The sequence below is a fragment of the Protopterus annectens genome, chromosome 4.part1 (assembly GCF_019279795.1).
Source record: "Protopterus annectens isolate FY-2018-M chromosome 4.part1, PAN1.0, whole genome shotgun sequence".
Lineage (NCBI taxonomy): Eukaryota > Metazoa > Chordata > Ceratodontiformes > Protopteridae > Protopterus > Protopterus annectens.
Window position 1 is genome coordinate 98,781,181 of NC_056734.1, and position 11,887 is coordinate 98,793,067.

Below are 11,887 nucleotides of genomic sequence, written 5' to 3' on the forward strand. Positions count from 1 at the left end.
GGTATGCACACACATTTTGAGAAAAAATGCATTATAATCAGGTTATTAATTCATGAATCCATTTGCAAAGTGGATACATTTAACTCATCCTGCTTTGACTGTTTTCAGCCAAATCTTGAAAAAAAAGCATTAAATTAGGGGAAAAAGACATTATTATATATACTTAATAAGACAAGAGATGGAAATAAACTTTTTAAGTTCTTTGATAGCTATTGGCTACAGACAGATCATCTGCCTCCAACATTTACTTTCTCAACAATATCACACATTTTCAGTGGTATTAATAGTTCTTAGTTTGCAAACATAATCCAGTAACAGTACATACTGCAGAAATATGGCAAGCCTTGTTTCAGTACTTTTTTAGGAAAATTAAATAAGCATATTGCGTTGGCCGGGAATCGAACCCGGGTCAACTGCTTGGAAGGCAGCTATGCTAACCACTATACCACCAACGCATTTAATTTTCAACTTGTCCTAGTCTGTTTAAAAACAGACTGTAGGCATCATATTTCATCTTCAAACATTCGTGAAGGCTCTGGCGTTTCTGCAGTGTAAGCAGTTTTCCTTAGGATCAGCTGATCTTCACAAACATGATGCCCTCAAAAACTCTGCTACACTGACTTCTTTGACATTTCAGTGCAAATTCACTAAATGGCTGATAGGGATGCAAATCGACGCCTTAGCTGCAGGAATGAGAACTACCCAGACCGTTTCAGTATTTGCTGCTTGCATGTCTTGATTTTTTTTTTTACAGCAAACTAGCATATTTTAACCTTGCAGCATAAGTATTTCAATAAATAAAATCTCACTGTAATGTTGCTAACAGTGATATATTTTTCTAATATGTGTATATATATCTTATAGTGCTAAGTTCTGTGTTAAGCCCTTTAACATGGATACTAACACTTTCAAAAAAATATGTATTGTGAAGAGGCTTTTTTTGTAAGCTGATTACAAACATAACCATAGGGTTTATGCTAGCACTGACGTGATTTATGTGGGAACATGTAAATGCGAGAATCCCTTAACTCTCCTCAGAGCAGTCTGTTAACTTCAAAGCATTTAGAATATTCGAGATGCCTGTATGGGTTAAGGGAACAGCAGTTCTAATTATTGTCAGTGAAAGCCATGACTAGCATTGCTGTCTACCTGCCACAAATCATACATCCCATACCAAATGAAGTAAGAAAATCTGAAATGGTGATGTCACATCCTTCACGTGGTTCCAGTAGTATGTAATACTAGTAATAATACCCATTAATTAACCAGGGAAGTCCCCTAAACACACAGTACCTCTTCAGGACTACCTGGGAGCAATGACTGATTAAGTAACTTGCTCATGGTCACACAGTAGACAAATGAGGGCCGAAGGAACCAAATCATGTACCACAGGAACTACAGCTCAAAGCCTCAACATTGTATGACAGATGAGTTTTGATTAAGCCATGTGTCACTGAAAATAGCCTGATTTGAACATATTGAGTGCCATCTTGGGGAAGAAAGTACCTGGTTAGGAGTGAAGGCTAAACCAGCTGAAATAATAAAACAAAATGGAAAAAGAGAGAAAATGCTTTTCCTGTTTTCATGTTTTTTTTCCCCTCATTTTTGGTTGCTCACTTATGTGATCTATAGATGCATGTTTGTCTTCTGAAGGAGTTAACTCCTTTGCCATCTTCCTGAAGGTTTTGTTTGAGTTGTCAAATGACCTATAAAAATGCATAGTAGTTTGAACATCACTTCTCACATGGAGGGAGGATCCAGATTTTATCAGCAAGGATTGTAGATATTCCACTGCTAAGTTCAGACTCTAGCTTCAGAGTGTTGTATTTAAGATCTGCTGTAGCAGTCTCCCAGATTGATTGAACCTGTCCATTTGGTTGATTAATAAATTAATGTAGAATCTCAGTGCATTTACAAATTAGTTATGTTACTTTTAGACAGATTAGAGTAACCGATCTACCAGTATGTTTTAGGAAAGTAGTAGGAAACCTACATTTTCTGAGATAATCATATTGTCACATGAAGGGGGTGCAAACTTCACACAGACAGTATCAGATGTCAGAATTGAACCACAGATAAAAGTCAGACACATTAAGCACTCAGAGTCATCATAATAATAGCACCTGTAACAAATGCATGCCTCAAAATCATATTCCTGTGCTCATAGGAGGCATTAAGAATATGAGAGAAAGTTTCTAGATAGTGGGATTTGATAATGCAAAGCTACAGTGTTAGCACTCAAGAACAGAAATAATTTTGCTTCCTGACAGGAAGTCTGTTAAATGTGCACAGATGATGTATGGCATGTTTTTTTATATATTTTGTCAAACAGGGGAGCTCCTTTTACCTTATTTGGCAGCAAGTGTCTGTCATATTAGGTTTGGCAAGCAGCCCAGATAAATAGCACTGCACTGATCTTATTATTCATTCTTCATTTAACTTGCTCACTTTACTTTGCTGTAAATAAATGGGTTGGTTGCACCATTTGCTGTTGCGTCATTCTGATTAGGTTCTTCTGAAGTTAAAGAATGAAAGCACCCAGTTATATTGGAGTTATGGGGGTTCTCTTTCTGTTTTGCAATTTTATTTTGCTACACATTTTTCAAAGGCAATATGGTTGCTAAAATAATTGATTTCTCCACCATATTGCATACATCTCAACTGTCCAGAATTTTGCAGAATGTTCATATTTTTGTCTCATATTTTGGTCTGTTCCTCATAAAATTTGTGGTCATCTTAGAAATATTTGCCACTATATAAGTGTGTTTGAGTTTCACACTCCATATCCTTCAGGAAATGCATGCAAAACCTGTTATTCTAGCTACTTTCTAAGTTTGTTAGAGCAATATTTAAAATGTATCCTTGGTTTTGAAACTTTGTCCCTCATTATTTTAGCTTTGTCCAGACATCTTGCACTAAGAGGTAGAGAGATATAGTGTTACTAAGTGCTCCAAACTGTGATGGATGGCAGTGAAATGTGAAATGGGAAATCAGCAGACTGTTTATTCAAACTGACCACTTTCTCTTCAATGTTCACTTTAAAAAAAATAGTAAGAAACAGCTCTGTAGGTATAAAAATAATCTAGTACCAGAAGATGGCTTCTTAAGCACAGAATTCACAAATGTCTCCTTCAAGATCATAGTACACAGAAAATGATCTTAAGATCTAAACCAAAACATCTAGTGAAGCCTGGTCAGAGCTCTAGGCAACAGCAAGAAAAAAAAAACAGTTGCTGCAACATTTTGCAATAATGTTTAGCAGAATCCTATCAAATAGGATGAAGGGTATCCTCCCCTAAATTATACTGGCTACTCAGACTGAGTTTATAATGGAAAGAACTAGTTCAGACCAGCTTATTACTCTGGGCATATATGCAGGGGTTAAAAATGTTCCTGAACCAGCATTTGGAATCATAGTGGATTTTGAAAAAGCCTTTGACTACATTAAATGAGATTTTCTCTGGAAAGTAATGTTAGTTATAGCATTTCTATTACCTTTTATACAATCGGTCAAGTCATTATAGTATTTTCCTTTACCACCAATCAGGGATGCCCACATTCACCAACATTTTTTTTCTTTTAAGTACAGAAATCCACCAAGGGCTTTTTAATTGAAAGAGCACATTTCAGCCTTTAAATTACTGGGTGTAGTAGCTGAATCATTGTTCTTTGTGGGTGATTGTCTTTTGCTGTCACAAAACACTAGGCAAGATGTCACCACAGAAGTTGCTTTTGAATTTAGAGAAGTTTTTGGTCTCACAGTGACTGTAGCAAAAACCAAGATATTTCCCAGTGAAAATAAGCAAACAGCTATACAAATACAACAAAGTGGTGTGGCATTTATTTTTAGATGGAGTGGAACTGCACATAAATACTTTGAATTTGGAGACATCTATACCTATTTCAGATAGCCTCAAAAATATTTTAAGTATATAGGACAGGACTTTTATCTGGGTCCATTCTTGGCCAAAGTTAGAACTTTCTATTTTAGGCATAAAAGCAGATGTTAAAATACTTATTGCACCTAGGCTGATCTACATACTCAACTATGTCCAGATCCATCTGGGCATTCATTCATCTGTAAGATAAAGTACTGCTTCAGTTTATGTGAACAAGGGTAGTAAGTGAGTTGTGAAGAGAGTGGTGATGGCACCCCTGTCTGAATTTGGCATAGGCATTTGTAACTGGGTAGTGTGTGTGTGTGTGTGTGTGTGTGTGTGTGTGTGTGTGTGTGTGTGTGTGTGTGTGTGTGTGTGTCTGTCTGTCTGTCTCTGTGTGTCTATGCATGTACATTTTCCAACTCAGTCCACAGGCCCATTTGGAAAATAATATTCTAGGGGCAGAATCCCTATGGGCAATTAATAAGTATCCCAAGAATTTACAAGTACATTTGAGTCAATGGGGTGATCTGAGAGAAACAAACTGAGCTGTCTTTACAAGTTTTTTCTCCCCAAAGAATGTATGGGGATGAGCCATCCCAATTTGGGGCTGTCCCTTTTTGAAAGTATGTGATCACCCAGTCAAATACATTGATTGGATACAAGAAGGAGCTTTTATGTTTTATGTTAGCAAGACCTGCAATGGGTGGCAAGAGCAGGTTATGGCTGCTTTAGGGTATGTTCAGAACAAGTGGCATTTACCATGACAGGCACACTAGCAGCACTTGAGTCTGCACTGTCCCATTTTGTGTTTGTTTTGTTTTTTTTCCCTGAAGCATAGAATTGGTTTCCACTTTATGGACTTCTTATCTTTGGTAAACCAAGGGATAAGGTCATAAAAAGGAGTCATAATGTGCTGCTTTAGCCTGGATTGACAGTAGTCAGGGTACTTCAGTAAGCACATGCACTACATTAGGAGCTGAGGACCCTGAGGGGGAAGCTAAAGAACTGCTGCATAAAGTCATTAAGCTTAAACGTGTCCTGCAAAAATATGAAAAAAAATACTGTTGTACTTTTGTGGTGGATATTGAACCCAGCAGATGAGTAAGGACCTGGGTTTCAGGATATTAGATACTTGTCTAGGATGTCATAAACCTAGGGATGATGGATATTGTAACTTTTTGGACTGTGTACACATTCAGAAAGTCTGGCAGAATTTAGTGGATTTACTATTTCAATGGTTGCATACAAAAATCCCCTTGCGATGAGGCTGTACTTTCTTTTTGGGGAATACTGAAGCAAGGGAACATCTCTGGCTTTTTTAATTTTGTAGTGAAATTAGAGTTTATATAGCCTCTATGCAGAAGAGGCTCTGAGATGTTTCTTTTACAGGTCTGCTGCAATGGATTAAAAGACAGATTAAGCAGAAGGTGGGTGGTTTATAATACCCTGGAGTTGGGACTTCCTGTATTGGAGGGTCTGGTTCTAGGAGAGAGCATTCATTGAAATGGATGTGGGGAAGTTTTGTGGACTTTACAACTCTCCCCCAGCGTGCAATTAGGGCAGTGAATTAGTGGAGCTCTGACAGTCTTCCCTTCAATATCTGTGTAATGTCTGTATATAGTTCCTTTGTTAGATTTTTCTAAGTTACTAAGGTTATTGTTCAGGACTGATAAATGTTGCACCTCATAGATGGCTTTAATAATGAAGATTTTGTTATCAGTGAAATGAAGGTACTTTAAAAAACAAAGGCTTTTGAAAAAAAAAATCTCAGGGTCATTCTTGTTGCAAGTAAATGAAATCTTCTCTGAGAGCCAGACTACTTATATTATATTATATTATATTATATTATATTATATTATATTATATTATACTATAACTACTTCTACTTGAACAATTGGTGGCAATCTACTACCTACTGCTGTAAAAGATTCAGGTGGTCTGATTACAAACTGGCCTGGCAGTCTGCATATTGTGTTGAAAGATGACCTGGGCAGTTCTTTTGGTTGCAGAAGTTCTGGTATTTCATGGAAAAAGCTGTGTGATAAATTTCATAATGTTTATCAAATGAATATGGTCCCCTTCCAGTTCCTTTGTTATCCACCTGCATTCTATTTATTTACCTATTCTTTTTTAAATAGTTGTATTAGTTTTAATAAAAAAATCCATATATCAATCACATAAATTAACGTATAAATATGAATGCAGAAGTTGTTGCATTTAAATTCAATTAAATATATAAAAGAGTTAAGATAAACAGAGGTATTTACAAAGACACCCATTAAACTTTGCACACGTGAATAATTGAACAATTTTAATTAGGTATCACATATTATTCAAAAAGACTGAAATTAATTATTATGTTGATTCATTCTTTACCAACAAATTGTGTAAGTTTATCCACATATGGTAGTTATAGGTCCTTCTAGATTTTCTAGAAATTATGGTTTTAATTTGTAAACCACATACGTCAGTTAACATATTTTTAAATTCAGTAAAAGTGGGAGAGAACTCGGAAATCCAGTTTTTAGTTATACTCTTTCTGGCCACCGCCAGTATTGCCCAGAGCAAAGGATATTTTATTCTTTTAACACTGTGTGGTATAGGTGTATTGAAAAGCACTAGAGATTTGTTAAGAGTAAAATTATTCATAAATAAAGCTTGTAATAGCTCATTTACTTGTTTCCAAAATGTTTTAATGTTTGGGCAGTCAAAAAACATATGAGCCCAATCTATGTTTGTATCTGACTTACACTTATTACAAATGTGTTGTCTCTTGTTAATTTTATTAATTCTTTGAGGAGTATAGAAGGATCTGTATATAAATTTCCAGGAGTATAACTTCCATTTAAGGGACAAAGTTGTTCTCCCTACTGATTCAAGTATATTTATTTTGTCTTGGTTACTAGGATATTAATTATTAATTGTGTGAAAATAATTCCAATAACTTTCTGGATAGCCAAAGGTTTCATCTCTAATAGTCCTAAATATAAAAGAAAGCTTACCAGAAAAAGTTTGTCTATGTTGAAGAATAGATTGAAAATATTCTAATAGTATATATGTGTAATTTTTTATAATTGGAGATACTACATGTAGTTTATTATCAGTGTATACTTTAATAGTCTGTATGTCTAACCATAGGGATTTATCTAGCTGAAAGTCCTGTATTATTTCATCCACTGTTTTAGATTTATTATTTGAAATCAATTGAAACCAAAACTTAAGATTGCTTTGTGTAAATAATGCAATTTTGTTTGAGACTGATGTTAATAAAGATTCTTGCGTAAATGCTATAGGAAACAAAAGAAAAAACATTTGTTGTATCCATGTTTATATATAAAGTTTCTAAAATTTGATAAAATGCTGTTGATATAACAAGGGGTATATTTGGGTGTTAAAAGAGTAGTGAAATAATCCTTTAATATCCATAACATTGAAGTATTAATTGTTTCTAACTTATACGGTTGAGGTTTTGTTATTAAAATCATAGCTGAAGCTTCCCAAAATCATTTCCACTTAGCTGAATATGTTTAATCCAAAGTTTGTGCTATTGTTCTAATCATAGAAGAGTTTGAATATATTGTCAAATCTGGAAATGCTATTCCAACCTTTCTCCAACTATTAGGATGGTGTTTGAAAGTTTTTCTTGAATTTTTAGGATACCAAAAGAAACTTAACATCAGATAATTTAGTTTATTAATTAGGGTTGTGTTAGGTAGTAATAAGATGGGTTGAATAATGTATAAAGTTTTGGGAAAGATTATCATTTTTATGATTGATAATTCCTAAGTAAATCAATTGATTCGTAATGGATTTATAGTTTTTGTCATCAATTGTATATATATTTTTATTGGAGAATATGGGTAAAGTTTTAGTTTTACTATTATTGATTAACAATCCAGATATATTTTGAAATAACTTAATGGAGTCAAATAAAGAACTGAAAGAGGGGTCATTTCATTTAGTGGTAATTAGAAAATCATCTGCAAAAAGTTGAATTTTGGAGGTTGTTTCCTTATTAATCGCAAATTCTTCTATATTTTTGTTATTTCTTATATTATTAGCCCATGGCTCCATTATTAGAGTGAATAATAAAGGGGAAAGGGGACAACCTTGTTTAGTTCCTTTTATAATAGGTATTTTGGTTGAAGTATATGACCCTATTTTGATGTAAGCTAAAGCCCCTTAATATAAGTGTTTTAATAGTTTAATAAAGTTATCTGAGAAATGTATACATTCTAATAATGTGAATAAATAATGCCAATCAATTGAATCAAGTGCTGAATTTATATTAAGACTTATTAAAGTTAAATTCTTATTTTTTCTTTGAGCATAATCAATTAAAGCCAACATTTGTTTGATGTTGTCAAAAGTACTTCTGTTAGTTACAAAACCAGTCTGATCTTCATCTATTAAATGTGGTAAAAATGTCTTTAATCTGTCTGAGTATATATTCATGAACATTTTGTAATCCACATTCAATAGAGAAATGGGTCTGTAAGAAGAGCAAAATTTAGAGTCTTTATTGGGTTTTAAAATGGGTGAAATGAAAGTATATTTCCATGAACGGGGCATTATAGTATTGGTTTGAACCAGATTATATACTTTATGTAATAAGGAGATAGCTATTTTGGGTATGATTTTATATATTTCAGGTATAATTCCATCGTTACCTGGGGCTTTATTTTCTTTAAGTTTATTAATTTGAGTTTGTATATCTGTTAAAGTAATTTATCTATGGTTTGCTCTTGTTGCTTGCTGAGTTTATTATGAAGATTCTTATTAATGAATTCTTTTATTTTTTCTTTAGATTCTATATTCTGCATGGATTGATTAATATTGTAAAAGTGGTCTCTGAACTCCTCTATGATATCATGTATGCTATATATATCTTTGTTTTTTAGGGGAATAGATTTCTTTAATATGATTATGTTTATTTATTCTTTTAGTTTTATTCTTAAGATTGGTCAAGTATTTGAATTTAAGGAGTAAGCAAGGAATTTATATTTTTCTAAAGAGATCATGGTCTTATGATGTAATATAGCTCTGTATTCTTCAGTTAGTTTGTCTATCTTATTTCTTATGTTTTTCATAGTAAGCTTATCTTTATTGTTAAGATATATCATGTCAAGTTTATCTTGTATTGTTTTTAGATCTTTATCCCATGATTGCCTGTTATTATAATACCATTTATTTATTTGACCATATAAGTAGGATTTCATAGCATCCCATATATAGACATCAGAGATGTCAGGAGTTGAGTTTGTGTTTATAAAGTTATGTATTTCTTCTTTTAAGAAGGTTTAAAAATCTTTTAGCTGTGTAATATAAGCTGGGATTCTTTTTATTTGTATATTATGTTTATTATTGACATTAAATTCAAATATAATAGTGTTGTGATCTGATATCGGACAAGATATAATTTTACTATTTGCTAGATCATTAGTCATTTGCATAGAAAAAATATTCTATCAATCCTATAATAGGTTTTATATATGTTAGAATAAAATGTGTATTGTAGTGAATTTTGATCAGAATAATCATTTGCATCTTTTAGATGATATGATTCTATGAATTTTATTATTTGTTTGGCTTGTGGAGTTATCTTTTTTTTTCCTAGAGTACTGGAATCCTTCTCATTTAGAATACAATAAAAATCACCAGCCTTAATAATATGTCCTTCAGATTGAGATATTATTTGATTTATATGTTGTTTGACAGTGGAGGTTCCAATACCAGGGATCCAGCAGTTATTAACTAGTGTATATATTTTTTTATTTATTTCCACAATAACAAGACAAAGCATCCCTTTATTATCTTGAAGCGATTTAATTATTCTAGGTATGGGGAAATATTTATTCCAAAGAATAGCCACACCTCTCTTCTTTTTTGAGTGTTCTGAGCTTATTAAAACTGTGTATTTATTAGCGTTCATATACTTAATACTATCCTTCAGTAAATGTCTTTCTTGTATGAAAATCATATTTGGTTTGTGTATGTCAGGTTATTTGTAAAGACTACCTCTTTTAATATGTTAATGGATAAACCTTTTAGAGTGACCATGATATGTTAATCTGATGTAGTAACATAGATTGTATCCCTTCATTTCCATATAAATAGTTTATAACTCCCTATTTCAAAGGAAAATTATTTGCTGTGAAGACTATGACCCAAACTGTAAAGTGAATGTCGGAATTCTTTTTGTTAATATAATTAATGTTTTCATGTATATGTATTGAAATGAATGTCAAGTAAAACATGTTATAAAAGAAAATATTTACAGTAAATTATCAAAAACGCACTAGCTCCCCGCCTGGAGTTCTAAACTCCTTGTCCCAGTGACAACTGTCACTTGGATAAAAGCAACAAACTATAGCAGCAAAGCACAGCAACCACATGCTATTTATATAATGTAATTAATATTAAATATCATAAAAGTTGTTTCTTTTTGTTTATGTTATAGTATATATAAATTATTATAACTCTTCAGTCATGTCTACTCAATTTTAAGGAATAAGTAGATTGTATGTCAGAAACATAACTAAATAAGAAAAAAGCCTAAAGAGTAAGGCCATGAAACATTTAGTCTAACATTTTATAACTAAATATTCCCCTAGGAACAATATAAAACAGTTTTGCTAGACATTAAGTTGTTACCAAAAAACGTAATGAAAACAACAATATAAAAACAGTGCCTAATCATTATAACCCATTTTGTTAAACTATGTCAAACTAACTTATTATACTTCGAGAAATAGTTTTCTAAATTCCGCAGTTTTAAAGCATTCTGTATAGCTAAACAATATAAACCAAAATTATAATCATTATTGCAATTGGAAAGGAGGAAAGGAGAAAGAAAGTATTTAAAGACCAGTAGTACTAATTATTGAAATTATTATGTTATTATATCCAAATTTTACAAAAGTTACCATTCATTTGTATGTAATATGTATATTATCTACATAAATGTTATAATGACGTTAACAGTTATGTCATTATCAAGCATTGGCTCATTTTGTTTCAATTGAATAGAACCTATAGCTTTCCTGAAAAGAAGAGACATCATACATTACTATTCTCTACATGTATTAATGATAAACAATCTGTATTTCTGCAATACTTGCTATTAGTAGCTGTTAGCAAAATCTGTCCAATGTAACAGAGAACGGTAACATAGATTTATGTACATTTGTAAAAGTAGTTCTAGTATATGACTTAGTAATAAAGAAAGCTGTAAACCTGCTTATTCTCAACCTGTCAACTAAGAAAATCTCACAATTTTAATTTGATTAAACATATAAAACAGGTCTTCTGACTTCAATATAACAAATAAATTGAACCATACCTTTTATCAATGGAGCCCAGACAACCTATGATAGTTCATTCACTAAGCAGTAAGATGGGCTGTACGAATATCTGTCAGGCTATAAAGAGCCCTTTTGTATTAGTATGTCACCAAATGTCCCATTCAACAAAACATTTGTGCAAAGACCATTTTAACTTGAAGTGATCAGTGACTTCACAGTAAAGCCAGTACAAAGATGCTTCAACTATGTTTCTCTCTTCTTCCTGCTTCCGCCCATACTGTAGTTATAAAAGCCAAAATTTAGATATTTTCTTAGTGAATCAAGGTATCCCAGTCAACTGACACATTTATTATGTTTATGAAAGCCGGAGTTTATAAATTATAAAGTGTTGAAGTGGGAATTATGATTCTCGAGCATTACCGGCTAGAGGACTTCCTGGTAAAGTTGTTTCTCATTGTGCTAATGTCATTAATGTGCTTCCAGTTGTTTCAAGGCAGTTCAAGTACTGCAGAGTTAATGCAGAGCTGTTTCAAAGAAGTTTAAGGTCTCAGAAGCTTGCGGATCATCAGCGCAAGCCTAACCAAGACCCAAGTTTGACTCTAAAAGTCATTGGTGGGAAAACAAGAGATAAAACAGTTTCTTCAAAAAAACTAAGCTTGTGAAGCTGTCAGCTCGTGGGTAAAGGTTAGCTGAAGAGTTACC

The 11,887-nt window shown here is 32.7% G+C and overlaps 1 non-coding gene across 1 annotated transcript; it reads right to left on the reverse strand.

The window, feature by feature from the left end:
- Positions 1-383: 383 nt before the first annotated feature.
- Positions 384-455, reverse strand: TRNAG-UCC. Its single transcript has one exon. It is a non-coding gene; the product is annotated as a tRNA-Gly (tRNA).
- Between the last annotated feature and the right edge of the window lie 11,432 nt (positions 456-11,887).